We start from the raw sequence: 21683 nt of genomic DNA on the forward strand, positions 1-21683 counted from the left end.
CGATGTCCGTCGGTCACCTGCGATCGCTCCTGACGGAACGAGAACGGGAATTTGTGTGTGGAAGCACACGAATCCACATTCTGTCAGGGGTGAGGAGACTGATCTGTTGTTCCTAGTATATAGGAACAACGATCGGTCTCCTCCCCAAGTCAGTCCCATCCCCCCACAGTTAGAACACACAGTGAGGGAACACATTTAACCCCTTGATCGCCCCCCTAGTGTTAACACCTTCCCTACCAGTGCCATTTATACAGTAATCAGTGCATTTTTATAACACTGATCACTGTATAAATGTCAATGGTTCCAAAAATGTGTCAAAGTGTCCGATCTGTCTGCCGCAATGTTGCAGTACCGTTAAGAATCGCAGCTCGCTAGCATTACTAAAGGGAAAAAAAAAGTTATAAAAATGCCATAAATCTATCCCCTATTTTGTAGATGCTATAACTTTTGCGCAAACCAATCAATATACGCTTATTGCGATTTTTTTTGTACCCAAAATATGTAGAAGAATAAATATCAGTCTAAACTGATAAACTAGTGAAGATTTTATTTTTTTTTTAATTTTGGGATATTTATTATAGCAAAAAATAAAAAATATTGTGTTTTTTTCAAAATTGTTGTTTTTCTTTTGTTTATAGCGCAAAAAGTAAAAACCACAGAGGTGGGGGGCGTGGTCTGGACATGGCCGTGTGAAGACGTGTTAACGCTGAGCTCCCGACCGTCTCTCTCCCATCCTGGCATTACTTGATTCTTTAATACAGAATGCTCTCATCTAAGAAACGGACCAACCGGAGAAATAAGAAGAAAACCAGCCCGATCAATAATACCCCCGTTGCTGGTGACTTTCAGAGACTTTTTGGAAGATTGCGGTCCGGTTCCCCAGATTTCAAGATGGCGGGCCCTCGTGTCTCTATCCCACATTATCAGAGGGATCCCGCAGCCCCGTAATCTTCTCTGGTTCGCCTGAGATACCTCCCGGGACCCCGGGGAGTGCAGTACCTTTGCCGATTACATTCAGAGCGGATGCGGAGTTGAAGGCCATCCTGCAGGCCCTCCTGACACGTGCGGATATCGAAGCCCTGGTGGGGAAGGTGGAGGCCGCACACAAGAGAGAGATCCGAGCGGTAAAGCAGGATGTTCAAGCACTGTCCACTCGCCTCTCGGCAGGTGAATGCTCCTTGGTGACCCTCGAGCAGAGAGTTACCACCCTAGAATCTCGCCAAAGGGACCAATCTAACTCAGCAGTGGACCTCCAGCTCCGCATGGAGGAAATGGAGGACTGGAGCCGGAGGAACAAGCTGCGGCTTCGGGGCCTCCCGGAGGCAACGGGCCCATCGGACTTACTGGCCACGGTCATAGATAAATTCAAAAGAGTGGCGGGCGATCACCTCCCTGAATGCATAGAGATAGACCGGGTTCATAGAGCTCTGGGCCCTCGCACGTCTGACCCTTCCAGGCCGCGAGACGTGATTTCCCGGCTACACCACTATACCCATAAAGAAGCCATAGCCTGAGGAGCCTGGGAGACAGGTGATCTAGAATTTGATGGCGCCACAGTCAAACTTCTGCCCAACATCTCCAGGCCAACACTTCACCGACGCGCTCTCTTGAAACCCCTGCTAGACCTGGCCAGACGCTGCAACGCAACTTACTGATGGGGTTTTCCGCTGTCGGTCACCTTCCTCAAGGACCAGAAATCCTTCCTGCTGCGATCCCCGGAATCCCTGCCAGCTCTCTTCGACTTTCTTGGGACGGACCCGATCACCATCCCCAACTGGCTGGACTATCTACCCCGTGCTCCAGAGCGCTTAGGCGCATCGAGGGGACAAGCTCCACAACCACAGCGGCCGCAAAGATACGGAAGACGTCCCCGTTCTTTATCCCAAGATGAGAACCGGAAAATGTGAGTAACTTTAGTCTATATCCCCTTTGCCGCTTTTGCAACTCCTTTACCCACTTTAGTTGAACCACCACCCCTTCATGTTCTCACTTGAATGGCGGTACTGCTGTTTCTTTTGACACCGGCAACCATCTACCCATGGCGAGCAGTCACCACAGATTCTCACTACCCCCTCTTCACGTCTCATTCCCGCTGCCCCCTTGTGACTCCCCTACCCCACCTCCCGGTCCACCATACATAGTAGCCTGCCTCGATCCGGGACCATGAGCTGCAGTGTACTATTATCCTCGTTTCTTTTGAGGACATCCTGCTTTACCCCAGTAATGGAGACTATGTGGAAGCCATCGTGAGGAGGGAGGGGACACACTGTGGAGCACCTTTTTCTCACCCCCGGAGGGAGAGTGAACATTTCAGTGTTATTGTCGGGTTAACCCCCAGGGTTGGATAGTGAGGGTCTAAACGTGAAGATTACTCTCCATTGTGCTACGCCAGAAACTCTATTTTTTGTTTTATTTGCTATGTAAAAGTACTCTTTGCCTCTGCACACCTAGTTGGAGAATCCTAAAAGCTGGTTCTTTGTCATCCGAGCGACCCTAATGTAACAATAGTCTGGGTGGTAGTTTTCACACTAAGACCGAATTGGGAACGGAGTTTGGTTTATAGTTTCGTTATAAGTAGCTCATGGGCCGCCTGTCTTCTGCTTCCTGTCTCCAGGCGACCGCAGATGTGAATGCAGTGCAGAGTCAGACACTATTTGCACAATATGTTTATAAGTTACCATAGTTACCATCTTAAAAGTGCTATGTGAGTGGATGCGCTGCTCCCATCTGTGCTCTCTATATTATCTGTGTATGTGCTATCTTAATAGCCTAATTTGGTTCACCATCCACCTAACAGGTTATATCTCATTTATACAATAATCATATGTTTGTATAATTCATCACATGTGAACAACAACTTAATCCAAATACTTTAAATCATATAAAAAGTCCAGTGACATATGTCACATAATGATAGACTCTTCTTCATATGTGTTGCAAATCATCCGTTATAATTGCCGTGGGCGGCGTGCTCTTGTGTGTAGTATCAGATTAAAGTGACTTAGTGCTTCACCACCACCTGTGAGATTGGCCACTCACCAGATTAATCTTTAAAACTGCACCTTTGGTTCATTAACAGGGATAACCACTCCACTCAAAGGAAACTTTCTCCAATATCTATACCAGGTATGTTCCTCATGCAAACGGATAGAAAACCATCATCGCGCAATAACGTTTAAAACCTTTATTCCATACATAAAAAACACTTTGCACTCACATTTCCAAGTGCCATTAGGCCGGCACCGAGCTTTTCCCGCAGTTAAGGACGGGTGGGCACTGCAGCCCGGTTCGTCTGGTGTGTGCTAGATGGTCTCCGTTGCCGCTTACGTTCCCCCCTGTTTGCGTTCGCGTCCTCTCCAAACCCCGTTCGTTCCCGGTCACGTGGGTACGGTAATCTCCCAGCAGCCTCTACGCGTTTCGCAATCAAATTTGCGTCATCAGGAAGCTGCTGTGTGATTGGTTCTCATTCTATTTATGTTGTGTGCGGGCGGAAATTGTTTTGCCGCCATCTTGGATGTGGGAATTCCCTTAGTTCCGTTCTATTGGGGCTTTCTTTCTCTTAGCACCATTTTGCTTATGGGCAATTCGCCCATTCCGTGATTGTTCATTGCACCCGCTGTTTCCCCCCTCTACCATTGTTAATACTCATTCCAATTTACCTATTGTTACATTAGTTGTATATGAATGGTTATAAACTAACCCGTCCGTATCTGCTGGAGAGGCTCTCACATGTTAAAAAATACATAGATACATGGCCTTTGTTGGCCTTTATGTGCTTTAACTAAAAAAACTTTTTATGCACATTGTTATTCCATAATTGATTACCGCTAGATCTGTAATATGGAACAGCAAATCCTTACCCTTTCTAAAATAATTTTTTACATAGCAACTATCCAGAAAATGAAATTAAATTAAAAAATAAAAAATAAAATATAAAAATGAAAATAAAAATAAAAAATAATAAATAATAAAATTAAAATAAAAAATGAAATATAAAATAAAATAAAATAAAAATAAAAATAAAAAATAAAAATAAAAATTATATAATAAAATAATAAATAAAATAAAATAAAGAAAAAAATAAAGAAAAAAATAAAGAAAAAAAGAAAGAAAGAAAAAATGAAAAATAAAGAAAAAATGACAAAAAATTGAAAAAATATGAAAAATATAATAAAAATAAAAATAAAAATAAAAATAAATATAAAAAGATAAATAAAATAAAATAAAAATAAAAATAAAAATAAAAATAAAAATAAAAATAAAAATAAAAAATGAATAAAAATAAAAATAAATATAAATATAAGAATAAAAATAAAAATAAAAATGAAATTGCTAAAAATGTGAAAATCTGATATAGAATGTAAATTGATTTTAGTAATTTTCCAAAAAACAGTTGATGTCTAGTTCCACGTTCAACCCCTGTGGCCTCATCGTGTCCATTTTGAATATCCAGTGGGTTTCGTTCTTTGAAACCTCCCTTCTCATGTTGGTGTTCCTCCAATTGCGTTCTATTCTGTCTATCCCATAAAATTTTAAATGTTGGGGGTTTCTGCCATGTATGTCCCTAAAATGTTTAGATACACTATGGTGTTTAAATCCTTTTTTAATATTTCTGACATGTTCGCCTATTCTAATCGACAAAGCTCTAGTTGTTCTGCCTACGTACTGTAGTCCACAACTGCACTCCAGTACGTAGGTGACATGTGTACTACTACAGGTTATCAACTTTTCTATTTTATATGTCTGCTTGTTGGTATTTGACCTAAAGTCTGTTATTTTTCTGTCTTTCTTATTGGTGGATCTACAGGCTTTGCACTTTCCGCATCTATAAAATCCCTTCTGATTAAAAAAATTTGACAAACTTTTGGGAGGGTCTGGCACATTTTTGACTATTTTGTCCCTGATCCTTCTTGCTTTTCTATATATGAATGTTGGTTTTCGGGGTAGTACTTTGCTCAGTTGTGGGTCGCTACTGATGATGGGCCAGTTGTTCTTTATAATATCTTCTAATTCCTTATATTGAGTATTGAAACCCGTGATAAATGGTATATTGTCATCCTGGTTGTTTTTCTTTGTTTTGTTACTGAGAATTGCTTCCCTATCAATGTTAGCCACTTTTTCACGTGTGTTCTCCAGTATACTCCTTTTATAACCTTTTTCTATGAACCTGTCTATCAGGATATTCGTCTGTCGGAAATAGTCCTCCATTTGGTCACAATTCCGTCTAATCCTGATAAACTGGCTCTTTGGAATGGATATTTTCCACTGGGGGTGGTGACAGCTCCCCATTGGTATGTACCCATTCCGGTCCGTTTCTTTGAAGTGTGTTCTGGTCCCAAGTGTGTTTTTATTTTTGTATATTTCTAAGTCCAAGAAATTAATTGTTTGTTGATGTACTGTAGCAGTGAATTTTATGTCATACTGGTTGCCACCAATATGCTGAATGAACTGTTCCAACTCTTCGTGGCTTCCCTTCCATATTATCAGGATATCGTCAATGTAGCGTTTGTATAGCAGCAAATGTGGCCAGCATCTTCCGTAAATTTCTTCCTCCTCCCATTTACTCAGGAAGATGTTGGCCACACTCGGTGCATACTTGTTCCCCATGCCTACCCCTTTAATTTGTCTATAGTATTTATGGTCGTGCCAGAAAAAATTATTCCCCATGGCCATTCTTAATCCCTCCAAAATAAACCTCCTTTGTTTTAATTTTAGGTCCGATAGGTTTTTCATTCCCCATGCTACTGCTGCCAGGGCATCGGTTTGTTTAATGTTGGTGTACAACGACTCCACATCTAGTGTTACCAATAGTGTGGAGTTGTCTACCTTTAGGTTTTTTAAATTGTTAATAACATCTTTACTGTCTTTAAGAAATGACTTCCCTTCTCCTGCTATAGGTTGGAGGAATACGTCTAGGTACTCTCCCAACCTAGAATGTATTGACTCAATGCCACTGATTATGGGTCTCCCTGGTGGCTTAGTTTTACTTTTGTGGATTTTGGGGACTTGGTATATCACTGGTATTCTTGGGGCCTCTGTCAATAAGTATCTTCCTTCTTTTTTGTTCAGGATTTTATCCGCTATACCCTTGTCTAGGTATTCTTTTAATTTCTTTTTTAACTCTCTGTTTGGATTCTTTTTGAGGGGTTGGTAGGTACTTGGATCCTTGACTAATCTTTCCAACTCTTTATAATAGTCTTCTTTTGTTAGGATCACTACACCCCCCCCCTTATCGGCCGGTCGTATTACTATGTTTTTCCTTTTTTCTAGTTTCCTTAATCCCTGCCATATTCTATCCTTACTACTTTTTGTTGGTTTAATGTTTCTTATCTCCTTTTCCACTAGCCTTTTGAACACCTCTATGTGTTGGTTAGTGGTAGACCTGGGGTTGAACGTGGATTTGTTCCTCAGCTTGCTATGTTTGTATACCGTATCGGTATGTTGATGTTGTGATTCTTCTTTTTCCAAAAAATATTTCTTTAAACTTAGTTTTCTGATAAACTTTTGTAAATCAATAAAAGCTTCAAATTGATTGAAAGTTGCCTTAGGTGCATATTTAATTCCACTGTCTAATACTAATAGTTCTTCCTGGGTAAAGGTTACATCTGTTAAATTAAAAATACCCTCCCCTAGTTTTCTCTTTTCCTTTTTGCCTCTCCCTCTACAGCCTCTTTTTCTCTTTGGTTTGTACTTTCTCCAGATTCTTGGGGGTTCCTGCTCCAACTCCCCCTGTTGGTTTGGAATACTGGCATGGGTGGTTTGTACGGTTCTCTCCAGTCCCGCCATTCCCCCTGCCACATAGGTGGGCCATAGTTGGGATTATAATTTGAATAATATCCCCTTCCTCTACCCCTGTACCCTCCTCTCCAAGGCCTGGAATATTGACCCAAAGGAGGAGGGTAGGTGGGTGGATTCATCGTTCGATTTTCGTGTTCGGGTTTTTTATTCACCTTTCTCTGATTGGTAGTTGGGGTGTGTGCTGACTTCCCAATTTCTCTTTTTATTAAATTTGCCTTTGGGGTACCTAGTGTATCATTGGTTCCTTTGTCTGCATCTACATCCCTGATGTTCACCTCCTCATTCAGGGATGTGTTTGCAGAGTTAGTGGGTGTTTCCTCCTCCTGCCACCTATATACTTTCCCTTCTACATAATCTTTTTTGTCCCTTTGATATTTCTTAACTTTTTTGTTCTTTACTTCATTATCCAATTTAGTTAAAAACTCTTGTAGTTTTGCCACTCTAGTTTTATACTCATTTGTTTCTACATGTGGTATCATGTTATCCCTAATGGTGCCAATGGTGGATTCAATCTTTTTCAATTTGGTTCTCCTTCTTTCAATTATGATTTCTAACAATTTATTTTCACAACCATTGAAAAAATCAAACCAAGTTCTGGATAGATTTTCATCTATTATTCCATCATTGGGGCCTAAGTCCCATCTGAGCCTTCTTGGGGTGATTTTAGCCTCTCTATATTGATCCAATGTGTGGATATCCCACCATATTCTGATTTGCTTGTCCATGGCATTCTTTAAGTGTTTAAAGTTTTGCTCCAAGCTGAGTGCTGTGGTGTTATCATAATTATGGAAAAGTTCGCCCAGATCTAACTTGCGATTAGCCAGAAATGAGAAAACCTCCATGTTATGCTGCCCGTGAAAAAATTATATATATATAAATATATATAGATAAAAAATTGTGAAAATATATGTGTCACTGGCGCAAAACCTATCCTATCAAAAATGGTGTAAGTGATATTTATAGCTGCTGCATCCAAAAAATGTTTTTCAGAGAAAAATTAAATTAAAAGTGCTATGTGAGTGGATGCGCTGCTCCCATCTGTGCTCTCTATATTATCTGTGTATGTGCTATCTTAATAGCCTAATTTGGTTCACCATCCACCTAACAGGTTATATCTCATTTATACAATAATCATATGTTTGTATAATTCATCACATGTGAACAACAACTTAATCCAAATACTTTAAATCATATAAAAAGTCCAGTGACATATGTCACATAATGATAGACTCTTCTTCATATGTGTTGCAAATCATCCGTTATAATTGCCGTGGGCGGCGTGCTCTTGTGTGTAGTATCAGATTAAAGTGACTTAGTGCTTCACCACCACCTGTGAGATTTGCCACTCACCAGATTAATCTTTAAAACTGCACCTTTGGTTCATTAACAGGGATAACCACTCCACTCAAAGGAAACTTTCTCCAATATCTATACCAGGTATGTTCCTCATGCAAACGGATAGAAAACCATCATCGCGCAATAACGTTTAAAACCTTTATTCCATACATAAAAAACACTTTGCACTCACATTTCCAAGTGCCATTAGGCCGGCACCGAGCTTTTCCCGCAGTTAAGGACGGGTGGGCACTGCAGCCCGGTTCATCTGGTGTGTGCTAGATGGTCTCCGTTGCCGCTTACGTTCCCCCCTGTTTGCGTTCGCGTCCTCTCCAAACCCCGTTCGTTCCCGGTCACGTGGGTACGGTAATCTCCCAGCAGCCTCTACGCGTTTCGCAATCAAATTTGCGTCATCAGGAAGCTGCTGTGTGATTGGTTCTCATTCTATTTATGTTGTGTGCGGGCGGAAATTGTTTTGCCGCCATCTTGGATGTGGGAATTCCCTTAGTTCCGTTCTATTGGGGCTTTCTTTCTCTTCGCACCATTTTGCTTATGGGCAATTCGCCCATTCCGTGATTGTTCATTGCACCCGCTGTTTCCCCCCTCTACCATTGTTAATACTCATTCCAATTTACCTATTGTTACATTAGTTGTATATGAATGGTTATAAACTAACCCGTCCGTATCTGCTGGAGAGGCTCTCACATGTTAAAAAATACATAGATACATGGCCTTTGTTGGCCTTTATGTGCTTTAACTAAAAAAACTTTTTATGCACATTGTTATTCCATAATTGATTACCGCTAGATCTGTAATATGGAACAGCAAATCCTTACCCTTTCTAAAATAATTTTTTACATAGCAACTATCCAGAAAATGAAATTAAATTAAAAAATAAAAAATAAAATATAAAAATGAAAATAAAAATAAAAAATAATAAATAATAAAATTAAAATAAAAAATGAAATATAAAATAAAATAAAAATAAAAATAAAAAATAAAAATAAAAATTATATAATAAAATAATAAATAAAATAAAATAAAGAAAAAAATAAAGAAAAAAATAAAGAAAAAAAGAAAGAAAGAAAAAATGAAAAATAAAGAAAAAATGACAAAAAATTGAAAAAATATGAAAAATATAATAAAAATAAAAATAAAAATAAAAATAAATATAAAAAGATAAATAAAATAAAATAAAAATAAAAATAAAAATAAAAATAAAAATAAAAATAAAAAATGAATAAAAATAAAAATAAATATAAATATAAGAATAAAAATAAAAATAAAAATGAAATTGCTAAAAATGTGAAAATCTGATATAGAATGTAAATTGATTTTAGTAATTTTCCAAAAAACAGTTGATGTCTAGTTCCACGTTCAACCCCTGTGGCCTCATCGTGTCCATTTTGAATATCCAGTGGGTTTCGTTCTTTGAAACCTCCCTTCTCATGTTGGTGTTCCTCCAATTGCGTTCTATTCTGTCTATCCCATAAAATTTTAAATGTTGGGGGTTTCTGCCATGTATGTCCCTAAAATGTTTAGATATACTATGGTGTTTAAATCCTTTTTTAATATTTCTGACATGTTCGCCTATTCTAATCGACAAAGCTCTAGTTGTTCTGCCTACGTACTGTAGTCCACAACTGCACTCCAGTACGTAGGTGACATGTGTACTACTACAGGTTATCAACTTTTCTATTTTATATGTCTGCTTGTTGGTATTTGACCTAAAGTCTGTTATTTTTCTGTCTTTCTTATTGGTGGATCTACAGGCTTTGCACTTTCCGCATCTATAAAATCCCTTCTGATTAAAAAAATTTGACAAACTTTTGGGAGGGTCTGGCACATTTTTGACTATTTTGTCCCTGATCCTTCTTGCTTTTCTATATATGAATGTTGGTTTTCGGGGTAGTACTTTGCTCAGTTGTGGGTCGCTACTGATGATGGGCCAGTTGTTCTTTATAATATCTTCTAATTCCTTATATTGAGTATTAAAACCCGTGATAAATGGTATATTGATTGCGAAACGCGTAGAGGCTGCTGGGAGATTACCGTACCCACGTGACCGGGAACGAACGGGGTTTGGAGAGGACGCGAACGCAAACAGGGGGGAACGTAAGCGGCAACGGAGACCATCTAGCACACACCAGACGAACCGGGCTGCAGTGCCCACCCGTCCTTAACTGCGGGAAAAGCTCGGTGCCGGCCTAATGGCACTTGGAAATGTGAGTGCAAAGTGTTTTTTATGTATGGAATAAAGGTTTTAAACGTTATTGCGCGATGATGGTTTTCTATCCGTTTGCATGAGGAACATACCTGGTATAGATATTGGAGAAAGTTTCCTTTGAGTGGAGTGGTTATCCCTGTTAATGAACCAAAGGTGCAGTTTTAAAGATTAATCTGGTGAGTGGCCAATCTCACAGGTGGTGGTGAAGCACTAAGTCACTTTAATCTGATACTACACACAAGAGCACGCCGCCCACGGCAATTATAACGGATGATTTGCAACACATATGAAGAAGAGTCTATCATTATGTGACATATGTCACTGGACTTTTTATATGATTTAAAGTATTTGGATTAAGTTGTTGTTCACATGTGATGAATTATACAAACATATGATTATTGTATAAATGAGATATAACCTGTTAGGTGGATGGTGAACCAAATTAGGCTATTAAGATAGCACATACACAGGTAATATAGAGAGCACAGATGGGAGCAGCGCATCCACTCACATAGCACTTTTAATTTAATTTTTCTCTGAAAAACATTTTTTGGATGCAGCAGCTATAAATATCACTTACACCATTTTTGATAGGATAGGTTTTGCGCCAGTGACACATATATTTTCACAATAGTTACCATCTTGCTTATACCTTGCATTCTGTTTTTTCTTTTTTTTCATTTTTCATTATTATATTTCTTTTGATATGAATGTGTTGCCGGGGTGGGTGGGAGACCTGGACTCTCATTTTGCAGGTTACTGACCACCCACACCCCCACATAGGCCATTGTATACATCCGGGGCTCCGGTTTTGTATACATAACAAGTTGATAAGACTTACCCGTTTAGCTTGTATCGGGCCAGATCTCTTCGGCCCGAGTCCTTATTTCTTCCTTCCCCGCCTCTCCCTTCCTTCCTATTTTCTCCCTCTTCCTCCCTGCTATCTTCTGTTAACCTTTCCCCCCTCTTATTTTATTTTCGACTGCTAAATTTTCTTTGTGTTGAGACATGGCGGTAGATTCCCTTAAAATAACCTCTCTTAACCGGAGGGGTCTAAACACCCCGAAGAAGAGACGTATGTTGCTACATGACCTCAAAAAGTCCCATACTGACATCGCCTTCATACAAGAGACGCATTTCAAAACGGATAAATCCCCTGCGCTGCAGAATAGGTCTTTCTCCCGAGTCTATCACTCAACCAACTCCCACTCTAAGTCCAGGGGGATTCTGTGTTAATTTCCAGCAGACTGCCATGGCAATTTCAGGAGGTGTTAACGGACCCTGAGGGGCGATATATATTTCTTAAGGGACTAATTGGTGGTATACAATTTACACTAGCCACACTGTATGCTCCCAACGAACACCAAGACAGGTTTCTGAGACATATAGTAGACAAGCTATTGACATTCAAACAGGGCCAACTGATCTTAGGAGGGGATCTTAATGTTCCTCTGACTCCTTCAGTAGATACATCTTCTGGTAGCTCCTCCCTTCCCCCCTCTTCTAGGAAACGTATAACGCAGACTCTACACAACGCGCAGTTGACTGATGTGTGGCGCCTCCAACACTCCGGAGAAAGAGATTATTCGTTTTTCTCTCCCCCACATAAGGTATACTCCAGGATTGACCTGTTTTTGATACCCCATGATCAGTTGCACCTTGTGAGCTCCACATCCATCGGTCAGATCACTTGGTCTGACCACGCTCCTGTCTCACTCACATACGCCCTCACGGAGAGGCCCTCGCCCAGGTCGCTATTTTGGCGCCTGAACGAGAGTCTTTTACAAAATCCTGAGGTGCTAGAGGATGTTACTAAAGAGCTCGATCTCTACTTTCGAGAAAATGACATACAGGGATGCGACCCTGGAATACTATGGGAAGCTCACAAGTGTGTACTCCGGGGGGTTCTCATCAAACACGGGGCTTCTATTAAAAGAAAAAGAAATTAACAAATCACTAAACTACTCTCCACCTTAGCCTCGGTAGAGATACAACATAAGCAGACACCTACCCAAGCCCTTGAGACGCAACTGATGACACTGCGCACACAAATCACAGACTTACTACATTACAAAGCAAAGGCAGCCCTACAGATCTGTCGAAAAATTTCTTATGAGTCAGGGAATAAGTGCGGAAGGCTACTGGCCAGATCAGTAAGAGAAATCAGATCAGCTGCTTATATTCCGCAGATCACTGGTCCTAATAGCCAAAAAGCAATCACCCCAACATAAATATCCAAGAGCTTTGAGGACTTTTTCTCTGACTTATACAATCTCCCTGGTCCCCTCCCTAACCAGGCAGGCATAGATAAATATATTTCTGACTCCCAACTCCCATCACTTTCAACTGAAACCAAGACAATTCTAGACGAACCAATAACTTTAGAGGAATTACGAGTAGCGTTAAACTCTATGAAAGTGGGTAAATGCCCCAGGACCGGATGGCTACACTGTCCAGTACTATAAAGCCTTTTTTCCCATCCTAGGCCCACGGTTAGTCGCTTTTTTCAATGCATTAGGAGCAGACACTCATTTCCAGAGAGAGACCTTAAAAGCCCATATTTATCTGATATACAAAGAGGGAAAAGACCCATGCGCATGCGGCAGCTACAGACCCATTTCTCTCTTAAACTTGGATCTAAAGTTGTTCTCCAAAATAATTGCCTCCAGACTATCACAACACCTTCACGACCTCATCCACCTTGATCAGGTTGGTTTCATTCCCACCAGAGAGGCAAGAGACAACCCCATTAAGGTTCTCAACCTCATTCACGTAGCGAACACCAGTAAGACCCCCTGCATTTTTGTGAACACCGATGCCGAAAAGGCTTTTGACCGGGTCAACTGGAACTACATGTTCTCAGTTCTCTGTCATATCGGCCTGGGAGACACGATGCAGAAATGGATTGGTAAAATATATTCTAACCCTTCAGCCCAAGTAAAAGTAAATGGTGTACTCTCGAACCCCTTTTCTATTACCAATGGTACGAGACAGGGCTGCCCTTTATCCCCCCAGCTTTTTGCCCTTTCCCTCGAACCATTCCTCTGCACAATCAGAAAAAACTCAGATATAACTGGGCTCCGGGTAGGGGACTCCCACTGTAAAATCTCAGCGTATGCCGATGACTTACTATTCTCCCTCACCAACCCCAGAATTTCCCTTCCAAACCTTATGCGAGAATTCAAATTTTATGGAGCCATTTCCCATCTAAAAATCAATTTCTCTAAGTCAGAAGCGATGGGCATTGCTGTACCCTCGCATACTTTACTGGAACTTCAGTCTAACTTCAATTTCAAGTGGACTGATACAGCCCTAACATACCTAGGCACGAAGATACCTTCTAACCTGTCACATACATTTGATCTAAACTTCCCGCCCCTATTAACAAATACCCAGGGCTTGTTAGAAAAATGGAACAGGGTTTCATTCCTGGTTTGGGAGATGTAACCTCCTGAAAATGTGTATACTCCCTAAATTTATCTACCTAATTCAAGCGCTACCTATCCATATCCCACCCTCTTATTTCAAGCAAGTACAGTCCCTTTTCACAAGATTTATCTGGGCACATAAAAAGCCCCGTTTACGACGCTCACTATTGACACTCCCCAAAAGTGAGGGGGGACTAGCACTACCTGACATACGACAATACTTTCTGGCCTCCCACCTGGGACGTATTCTTGACTGGAGGAGGAACAAAACTTCCAAACTATGGGTTCATCTGGAACAATCCCAAACTCACATACCCTTGAAGGGTGCGTTGCGGTGCTATAGTGACCTGCCCTCTAGAATGAGATCTCACCCCTTAATCGGTACCACCTTGAAACATAGCCATCAAATAGCCTTACAGACGTCCCTCACATCCAAAAAGTCTCCTCTGTTCCCCATCCTGGGCCACCCAAACTTTGCCCCGGGTTTGCAGCTGACGGACTACACTACTCTTAGAGATTCGGGAAGGGACCACGTAGACAAAATTACCAATGGAGAGAGGTGGCCATCCATTACTGATCTGACTAACCCAGCGGGTGACTACCACCTCCCTTTCTGGAAAGCCGCTCAATTACATCATTTCCTTCACTCCCTCCCAGGACCACAAGTTTTTGCTCGCCAGCAAACGCTGTTTGAAGATCTCTGTACAGGAGAGGGCCCAATAGCCCACATTCTGTCCCAAACGTATTTCCTAGTAAACTCGCCAAAAGAACAACCACCTCTACCCTGTCTGATCAGATGGGAGAGAGATCTAGACTGCACGTTCTCAGTAGCCCAGCGACAACGAAAAAATCACACTAGCTCTTAAATCTTCGCTTTGCACTAAAATACAAGAAACAAACTTGAAGCTGCTCAACCGCTGGTACTTGACCCCTTCCAGGTTACAGAAGTGCTTTCCTTCCTCCTCGAATCGGTGCTGGCGCTGTGACAAGGAGGAGGGAACTTTAATTCACATTTTTTGGTCCTGCTCTAAGCTGAGGGACTTCTGGGAAGAGAGCAGACGCATAACACAAAAGTGTACAGAATATATTATCCCTAACGAGGCCGCGTTCTTTCTTCTACACCACTCTTCGATCCCCATCAAGAGATACAAGAAATCCCTTACACGTCATTTGCTCAATGCAGCGAAGGCCTGTATTCCACTCTGCTGGAAACAACCTATTCCCCCAGCCATTTCATTATGGTTGCGGAGAGTGGAGGAAATAAAGAAAATGGAAGACCTGATTCTAACTGCACAACATAAACAGGAAGCACATAAAAAGACCTGGGACATCTGGAACGCTTTCATTTACTCCGAAGAAGGCCAGCGTTTACTTGGGTCATGATTATAATTCCACAATTACTAAGATCACACTGCCTGAGCGGGTTTACAGGTCTAACTGCCGCCATGTCTCCACTTTCACTATCTTTTTCTTCTACTCCTCTCCCTTTTCTCCCCCCCCCCCCCATATATATATTTTTGTTTTTCTCTTTTTTCCTTTTTTCTCTCCCTCTCTCTTTTACTACCAATCTAGGGAATATCAGCTCCCACTTTTTAAAGTAAAGTTGAAAAAGTTGGTGGGGGACGCCCTGAAGTTGTAGAACTCTACACAGTATTGTTTTGTGATAACAGATACCACGCCAAGGGTTGTCACATGTTTAGAAGATCCATGATCACATATGTACTATACGATGTCTTGAATGTTAGTGACCCCTGTATAGCAAATGTAACATAGTGTATGTACCTTCTCTTTTTCCTGTTTGTACATCGGGGCTCTCACCCCCTGTTTGGAGTTAAATAAATTCTATATTTGAAAAAAAAAAAAAAAAAAAAAAAACAGAGGTGATCAAATACCATCAAAAGAAATCTCTATATGTGGTGGAAAAAAGGATGTACATTTTATTTGGGTACAGCGTCGCATGACCGCGCAATTGTCAGTTAAAATGGCGCAGTGCAAAAAATGGCTTGGTCAGGAAGGGGGTAAATTCTTCTGGGGCTGAAATGGTTAACAATGACACCCGCAGTGACTTGCATGAACGGATTGCAGTTGTGTTGCAGTGCGGAAAAAACGCACAGAAATCACCGTGAATCCCGCACCGCATCAGTGTGAACCCAGGATAAAAATTTGTTACTCATTTAGTAAATCATTCCCAATATATCAAACTGACACAGCACATTGTTTCTTGCCACTACGGGAATCATGTCACAATCCTGAAGTACATGATATAATTTGCTACCGCATTCGGACCTAATGGTGATACAACATAATAGGCTCTGTTCATTTACAAAGCTAACACACTAGGCTAAGGATCATTATTTTCAAAAATGTGGCAGTAAGGCCCCTTTTACACCAGCGGACCTGTTATGTACCTTTTTGGAGACTGAAATGACGAGGTTATGTAGAAGGGTAGATAACCGCGCTTAGGAACCTGCCTAGGTATGCTGCCTCCCCTAATATAGCTCCCCCAAGGGGTCTATAGATACAAGATTATAATGAGAAGGGGATGGTGGCGCTCAATAGTTTGGGTGAAAAAGGGTCAGTCACTGGTGTATACTATCTCAAATGTGGTATGATACAAATTAATATAATAAATTATAACATAAAGTGATCCGTGAACTCCAGGTCCATAAACAGTGCTTCTAGCTGTTGGTCATTTGAGTGAGGTAATCCGCTATAAGATTAGCTTATCCCCACTCAATTGATATTTTTACACTAGTGAATTAAACACAACATAAAATCTCTAAAGTGAATATAGGGTTAATAGGACTCCATATAAGTACCGTGCTTAACAATCACAAGTGATTATGTGCTGGTGCCAATTTTAGTGAGTACATACAAAATAAAATTATATATAGGCACTTATTAAAATACCATATTTAAGGAAAAAAACCTTATTAAAGACAAAGGAAATGGTGTTAGTATACATCTACATACTGATAGTTCATAAGATGTAATAAGTCCCGACTCAGGGTTATTAACGCAAACGTGTGACTATAAGTATTTTGATACACCAATGCGTATTGATAGTCCATCTGGTAAATTAGGTCTTCATGCAGGATGGTTAACACAGAAATGGTGACTGTAATGCCGCGTACACACGGTCGGACTTTTCGGCTACAAAAGTCCGACAGCCCGTCCGACAGACTTTCAACTGACTTTTGGCGGACTTGCGGCGGACTTTCTAACGAACAGACTTGCCTACACACGATCACACAAAAATCCGGCGGATTCGTACGTGATGACGTACACTGGACTAAAATAAGGACGTTGATAGCCAGTAGCCAATAGCTGCCCTAGCGTGGGTTTTTGTCCGTCGGACTAGCATACAGACAAGCGGATTTCTGGGTCCGGCGTAGTTACGACGTAAAGATTTGAAGCATGTTTCAAATCTAAAGTCTGTCAGAAAAGTCCGCTGAAAGTCCGGGGAAGCCCACACACGATCGGATTGTCCACCGTATTTTGTCCGTCGGCATCCGTCGGACTTTTGTAGACGAAAAGTCCGACCGTGTGTACGCGGCATAAGTGTTTCCAGGAATTCCACTTGTGACTTGGTGCTCCCCCTCTAGGATCCCCACTCACCAGATCCCCTCACCCCCACGGGGGTAATGTGCTTGTATTTAAGATCACTACGGTTGCTCCACCATCTTTATCCAAGGGTCTGGGATGTCCATACTCCTTTAAGATGATTAATGATGTACTCTGTGGTAAACGGGACAGGAAAGAACAGTTCTTTCCTGTCCCACAGTTCTTTCCTGTCCCACAGTTCTTTCCTGTCCCGTTTACCACAGAGTACATCACTGTTTTTGGACCTGGAGTTCACGGATCACTTTATGTTATAATTTATTATATTAATTTGTATCATACCACATTTGAGATAGTATACACCAGTAACTGACCCTTTTTCACCCAAACTAGGGAGCGCCACCATACCCTTCTCATTATAATCTTGAAATGACGAGGTTGACCTCTCTTTGTATCTCCTGCCCAGGTCCCGCTGAAGGTGGAACAGAGGGTACCGAGGGACAGGAGGAACATGAGTGCTGGCAGGTGTTGATAGGAGTGCTGGCAGCAGGAGATGCAGACCCTGGCAGGCTGGCAGCACATCAGGTCAGGAACGGTAGCTGATCCAGCTGAAGTTAAAGGGGCACTCCGCACAGGCTGCAGGTATAGATGCAAGCCTAGTCAGAGCTTCTAGCAGGCCTGAAACAGGAACTAGCTGAGATGAGCAGAGCTGATACAGGTGACAGCCAGATAGGCATTGAACCAGATGTGAGAGTAGAGCCAGGAACAGCAGCATGGTCAGAGGGAAAGCTGAGGTTGGCAGTTGTCTGGCAACGAGGTAACGAGGCATAAGATAGAGACGTGGTCAAGAACGGCACCGGGGTCGGAAACTGGCGACAGAGCAGAAGCAGGATCCAAGTTCAGGTCAAAGGCAAGCTGAGTCAGCAACAGGGGAATAAGCAGAGTAATAGCAGGACACAGGGGACAGCTAAAAGGCCAGTCAGCACTGGAGCATGAGCAGGAGCCCCTTTAAATAATCTGTCTGGCACCAACATGCATTGATTACACGCCTGTGCTTGTGCGCCCGCGTGCATTCCTGTGCGCATGTGCGAGGCTAGTCACCATTCTGCCGAGAATTCTGCGCGCATTTCGATTAGCCCTTTTTCATGTATGCACATTTCTATTAGCCAAACTTCTGGTAGGCATTCTCTAAAAGGAACGATCGGGTCTGCCTGTCTGTTTTTCAGGCAGATCTGATTGGACCACCCATTATTCTCTATGGAGCAGATCGGAGCAAATAACATTCGTATGGAAACAGACATCCAGTCCGTTTACATCCAACCACCCTATAGAGAACAGCGGGCTGTGTCCATGTCCGCTCTGCATAGCGCCTGCCCCGCTGAACAGATTGATCTACTTGATGTAGTCCACCTCGTCTGAAAGGAGCCTTATTCAGGATGAGTGTCCATAAGCTAAAAAAAAAAAAAAAAAAGTGACAGTTGTTCAGGATAAGTATTCTTATTTTCAATACAGTAAAAGTTATTTCCATTTAAATAATTTCCCCAGGATTATAGCGATAATGATCAAAAAAAGTAAAGATGGCTAGATGGTACCGGAGGATACAGCACCTCATCCCCTAAATAATCAAACGTTAAATGGGTGTGTGGACAAGGGATTATAGCGGTGCTAGGGTCAGGAAGATTAGAGAAGAAAAGATAAAACAAAAAATACTAAAATTACAAATTTTATTAATAGTCTATCATAAATACAATGTACATTATAAACAATTCATACAATAATTATACAAATTTTGTGGATACATGTACTGTAAGTGACCCTAAGAATGGTCAAGTGGGCCAGATGGCAAGTGGCCGTTGAAGGAGGGGGGGCTCATTTTCCTACATGTTTCGCCAAAACATTGGCTTCTTCAGGGAACAGGAGCTCATAGGGTGGATATATATAAAAAATTCTGTGTGGTGGACATAAAAACACATGTTAGAAATATTAATTTGACCAAACACTGCATAGTAAAAACAATAACACATTGTAACTGTGGCTGGACATTCATGCAACCCTAAGCTCCACACCACTAAACGGAACTGCGGACATACCTGGGGCGTCAGTGCCCAAGACGGGAGGGAAGAGAGGGAGAGGGGGAACACAGCCACCCAAGGGGATCCCCACAGGGGAGCAGGCAGACCGCGCCGTAAATTATGCCTGCAGGGGGAATACAGTAGACCTGGCAAAGGAATGTAAAGATAGTCATGTGTCATAATGCACTGTGGTAGTTATTCCAGGAATAGAGGGTTGCGCATATGTGCATTGTATTAAAAAGAGAACAAAAAATATATGTATATAAATAGGTATAAATGTATCTATATCTCTGGAAAAGGTGCGGACTTACATGTATATCTAAAAGCTGTAGAGAGGCAAGGTCAGGAAGTGCCTATGATATATGTATGCACACAGCAAGGAAAGGACATCAAGGTTGAACCATATCTGCAGACCACTTGAAGCAGGCCTAGTTGGAAAAATGGATAGTGTTAGGGGTCTTGCTGTTGTTAACTGGGGCCAGATATGGTAGTTTATGCCTATACTTACTTGATGGTATCTGCTGTAAGAAAAGATTCTCATAGCGGTACATTCACAGGTATATAGTACCGGTGCTGAGATGAAAAAGGGATAAAAATAACAGTGGATCCTATATGAAATATAAAGGAAAAAAGGAGGATCAGAAAGGTAGGGAAATGGAAGCTTTAAAATGTACTTAGGCACAGGTGAGGCTAGTGAAAAGGAATCTATTACCTAATTCATCATGAAGCACACCGTGTTGCTTGAGAAAATCAGTGTTAACCACCAGAGTAAGAGGCCGGTCCAAAGTAAGTTCTAAAAAGTATGTAAAGGAATAATAAATAATTCATGTAAACAACATGAAGTCAGGGTGTTTTGAAAGACAGAAGTTTACCTTGTAGCTGTGTGCAGAGCGAATGCAGGCACGTCCCTCGTCCATGGGAACTGAGGGACTGGCCGGTTACTCATATACCCCCCACACCTGATCAGATGATGATCAGGTGTGCGGACGCTAAACGAGGGGTAGCCACGGCTGTGCACTGCACGGTGCCTAGGAACTACGAGTTCCATCATGCAACGCGCGCACATGCTCAGATCTCACGGACCGTGTGGCGATTGGAGAGGCGAACACCCCTGGAATGGGAAGTACCAAGGTGTCATCTCACCCAATCTGCCGATGGAATAAAGGACCAGAGGGTCTGAGAACAGACGTGGGCACCCAGGGGCAGACAGTTGTCTGCGCCTTGGCGTTCGTACAGGCAAAGACAGCGCTAGCCATGTCACCCCCAAACCGGGAGAGCCCGCGGAGCCGCCGCCCACCACCCACGCCACAGATAATCCCCCCAGTCGTGGGGCTAGCCAAGGCACCAGGGACAACCGCAGTCCAGTGGCGGGGAACAAAGGGGCACGAAGTGTAGTGCGCCGAGACACAGGATGGGAGGATATCCCAAAGGTTGCCCAACGATCCACAGGGGCCACTGGGGAAGGTGGGAATTACTGTGTGTCAGCACACGACATCCAGCCACAATGTGTGCAGTGTGCATAGAGAACCACTGGGTCCCAGTACGACAGTAAGACCTGCAACCAAAAATTGAAAATACAATGCAAAAACAATATATAGAAAAGAATATATAAAAAAGGAAAAACACAGTATATGTATTGCAACAGTTGTGTCGAAAAATATTGTTCAATAATGACAAAAAAAAGTTTTAAGTCGCAAATAAATACAGGCAATATACACTTATAGAATATACAGGGATATAAAATATATTGAGTCAATTTGCCAGCTTGTCTCAGAAAAGAAAAAAGGCATTTGTAATAAATGTAGAAGGCAAGGTATTAGTCCATGTCAGAAAAAACATTATATGGATGAAATACCGGGTGGAGCCATGGCAGCAAAGGGAAAGAAAGACAGGTAATACAGGAGAATGAGAAACTAAGAAGGGAATAGAAGGGGGGGGGGGGGAAGGGATGGAAGAGGATAGGGTAGAGAAGAAAAACCACAAACGACGTTGTCTGGGGAAGGGGCATGGAAAAGAAAAACTTAAAGGAAGGGCTTAAAACTAATATATTCATTGAGTCCTGGGAAGATGGTAGCATTTAATATATGAATCCATTTGGTTTCGAGTCGTAATAGTGAATTATCAGTACTACCGCCTCTTACATGTGAGGGGATATGTTCAAGTGCGGAAAATAAAATAACATGGGGATCGGAGTTATGTTGGGCAGCGATATGCCTATTAATGGCCGTAGTGGTGGTGTTCTTGTATAGTGGTTTGATATGG

The 21683-nt window shown here is 41.8% G+C and overlaps 1 long non-coding RNA gene across 1 annotated transcript in view; it reads left to right on the forward strand.

Moving 5' to 3' along the window:
• The window catches only part of LOC141110366 (uncharacterized), a 419573-nt gene that overhangs the window by 59960 nt on the left and 337930 nt on the right, over positions 1 to 21683 (forward strand). The window contains exon 2 of the long non-coding RNA XR_012236281.1: positions 639 to 1903. This is a non-coding gene — a long non-coding RNA (uncharacterized lncRNA). The remainder of the gene's footprint in view (positions 1 to 638; positions 1904 to 21683) is intronic.

The sequence above is a fragment of the Aquarana catesbeiana genome, linkage group LG10 (genome assembly GCF_042186555.1).
Source record: "Aquarana catesbeiana isolate 2022-GZ linkage group LG10, ASM4218655v1, whole genome shotgun sequence".
Lineage (NCBI taxonomy): Eukaryota > Metazoa > Chordata > Amphibia > Anura > Ranidae > Aquarana > Aquarana catesbeiana.